Raw genomic sequence first — 3,574 nt, 5'->3', positions numbered from 1 at the left:
ATCATGTGGTTATGAAATATTATCCAGCCTGAAATCATAAGAAAAAAAAACCTTTTTAGTCTGGCCTACTCACAACACATGATATGAGAGCCTAACCTTTGAAGGGACTGGAAAAATCGGAGAACTGCTGACTACATGAAATGTAAATGAGAATTCCATGTGGAGGGATTCTTCTGAGTTTTTGGTATTTTCTTCTCTTGAGTGTTTACTCCAGACCACAGCACCTATTTCTGCATCACATGTTTCCAAGGCCAAACAAAGGTCTCTGCCTTGAAGATTTGAGGCACTTGCTTGCTATTGACCCATACGTAATCCCCGAAGGAAGGGAAAAAGATGGAGGGGAAGAGAGAAAGGGCAGAGCTGGGCCACAAAACAGTGCTTTGACTGATTGGAAATCTTCCAGAAGTATCTGGTCTCCTGGCAACCCACCTGGAAGTCGAGGAGTGTGGAATGGGGCTTAATACATTAGTATTAGTCTCGTTCCTGCTTAGCAGAAGAAATTCTCATTACCCACAGTAACACATGAAATAATTCATCCTGCCTTACCTATATCTTCTCTGCCAGGTCAGCATAAGGCTGGTCAAAAAGAAACCTGAAGTTTGATTTTGTCTTGTTACCAATGGGTGCTGAATGTGGATGGGCAGAGCAAGATTCCATTCATTGCAGAAGCCCAGTCCTCTTCAAACTATGGACCCCAGGTTATCAGTCACAGTGAGAACATAGGTTGACAGAGGGAAGGAGCAATGTGGAACCTGTGGATTTTCCTTAGGGTTCTGCACTCAGCTGTCTCTGACCTGGGTCCTCTTGTCCCTTGTGACATATACAGTATTCTGACTTCTCCTTTGATTAGCCAATCTCATTTCACATCCGTGAAAAGTGCAGGCCTCCTGTTTTCCTTGTCATTTTGTTCCCATTCTCCACAGACGTGTGGCAGCCATTACATGATTGCTTTTAGTTATAGACTCTTTATCCTTAAATGATATATGGCAAGTTATTAGTTAAAGAATACATGGAAACGTCCCTGTGTTATTAGGGGGATCCTTCATTGCTTGCTGAGATTGCCTCACTTCCTGTCCACCCTCTCAGTTGCTCCTTCATCTCCCCCCACGACTCTGCCTTTTCAAAAGGCTCTTGAGACATTCCGAGCAAATGATTCTCAAAGCATGGTCCTCAGGTCAGCAGAATCAGCACACCCTGCAAACCGTTTGAAATGTAAATTTGAGGGCCGCACCCAGGTTTTACGGAGTTGGAAACTCTGCAGGTGGTCCCAGCCATCTGTTTTAACAAGCCCCCCAGGTAATTCTGATGCATGCTAGATTCTGAGTGAGTTTGAGATCCACTTGTCACACAACAGATGGCTTATGAAGAGACTTGATCTTTCCCTTTATAGTTATAAAAAAAAAGATTTTGTATCTACCTGGATGCACATCCAGGACACAGAATAAAAACAGAATCTGATGCCTTTCATCTTCATTTCTATTCACTGTTGACAATTTCTGTATTAAAATGGGGAAATTTAGCACTTTGCAATTTAACAGCTAGTTAAACACCACTTAACCCCTTAGCCCTAGCCAATTGCTTTTCCTCCAAAGCCTGGTTCCATCCCCACCTTCCCCACCACTACCCTCCTGATTGCTGCAGTCACTCACTATTAGGCTAATTTGCTGCTCTGGGAGACCCTGTTAAGATGACTCTCTGATTAGGTAGGAATTGATTAAGCAGAAGCTGCTCTATGCTATTGCTAGATCAGTAAAAGCAACGAGAGAGCTCCTTATTCCAAGCCGCCTCCATTTTGCTGTTGCTTCAGTTAAGTTACTTTTCTATAATTCGTGGCTCATTAGCCCCGTGACTTCTGAACGTGTGTTTTCATCCTAGTCATTCCAGCCATATGTGAATGCTACTATGCTCAGAATCCCTCATAATGTTGGTTTCCTGTTGTTGTCCCGAATGTTGATGACAAGGCGAATAGCAAGATAGAAATGCAGCTTTGGATAGGAATCATACTTTTGAACTCCCCTGGGCCCTCTCCTATACCCACCCTTACACGCAGGTCTCGAGTGTTAACTGGATTGTTCAGCCTGTTCCTGAGGCTGCAGGACCTGAGTTTGAAGCTGTAAATGACTTCTCTAGGCCTCAGTATCTTTTTCTGAAAGACCTAGCAAGATGGTATTTCCCCCAGAGGGTAGCCGTGACTTCTAAGGGAGATAATGTAAAGTTTTCTGTAGTAATTCTCTCTAGAGATGAGGCTCCTGTTCCCACGTTTTTCAGATCCCCACTCCAGGCATCCTCTTCAAGATACCTCCCCCAGGCCAGCTTCTCCCTCTCTTAAATTCCCATAGCACTTCGTTGGTGTTGCTTTCATTTGACAATTATGTGTCTGACATTATAGTTACCATTTTACTTTCCCCTTTTAGACTGTGAGCACCTCCAGGCTAGGCGATGGCCTGATGCAACCCCTCCCCCTTCTCCATAGCTGTGGCCACGAAGCCCAGATGAGCATCAGAATCTCCTAGGAGCTTTGAAAAAAATACAGATTCCTTGGTTCTAGCCCCCAGATAACATTCTGGTGAATCTGGATTGGAATCTAGGAACCTAGATTTTTCATTAATGTCACAGATGTTTCTGCTGCAGGCGGGCCTTAGATCCCAGTTTTATTTTTTATTTTTAGTTATTATTATTTTTTTTAGGTGAGGCAACCCTTGGTTGACCTCACAGATTGCAAGGACCTTGTCAGCTTACAATCCCTTATTTTTTAAATTTTTCACGCCAACAGCACCTGGTCTTCCTAGGTGGTCTCCCATCCAAGTACTAACCAGGCCCGACCCTGCTTAGCTTCTGAGATCAGATGGGATCAGGCTTGTTCAAGGTAGCATGGCCGTAGACAGATCCCAGTATTAGAATCAATTCTATCAAACCCAGCATTCCCTTTTATATATTTTGTAACAGCCCCTTCCCAAAATTAAACTCAGACAATAGACCTCACTTACACACAATATTAACCCCCCCCAAAATAAAACTCTAAGTGTAATGTAAGGGAGAAACAACATGAAGATAATTTATAATAAAACAGCTTATATTTTAATATGTCCACAGCTACATTAAAGACATAATGAATAAGTCAGATATTTGCTCTTAATAAGTTTGGATAAAGAAGTATTCAACAGAAAGTATCAATAATCATATATAAAACCTTATAAATGAGAGATAAATAAGTCTTTTTATGTATATCACTACGAATGAGACAATTATAAATGTAGACCAATGAAGGTATATTATAGAAGTGACTCGTTAATCACGAGTGACATTCCTGAAACTGTCTTGATTTTTGGAGATGATAAAAAACCCATAGAGAAGTTCCCAATAAGGTATACCTTTCTCTCGATTCATAGGGTAATCAAATTTCTATGAAATTCAGGGTACTTAAAACAACAAAATAATTTGTAAAATTCAGAGTTAAGATCTAGGCTCAGATTATCTTAGAAACTTTTTTTTTCTCTTTTATGAAAGTTGTGTGGGACATGGAACGATTCATTATCAAGAGGGACCTTCTGGAGTGTTGTAGGGCTAGCATTCC

General features: G+C 41.5%; 1 non-coding gene across 1 annotated transcript; it reads right to left on the bottom strand.

Annotated features, from left to right (window-relative positions):
• Positions 1 to 2,764: 2,764 nt before the first annotated feature.
• Positions 2,765 to 2,883, bottom strand: LOC112470576. The gene has a single exon (XR_003043028.1). It is a non-coding gene; the product is annotated as a 5S ribosomal RNA (ribosomal RNA).
• Between the last annotated feature and the right edge of the window lie 691 nt (positions 2,884 to 3,574).

Source organism: Pteropus alecto, unplaced genomic scaffold, assembly GCF_000325575.1.
Source record: "Pteropus alecto unplaced genomic scaffold, ASM32557v1 scaffold3, whole genome shotgun sequence".
NCBI lineage: Eukaryota > Metazoa > Chordata > Mammalia > Chiroptera > Pteropodidae > Pteropus > Pteropus alecto.
This window is presented reverse-complemented; position numbering and strand designations above follow the sequence as displayed.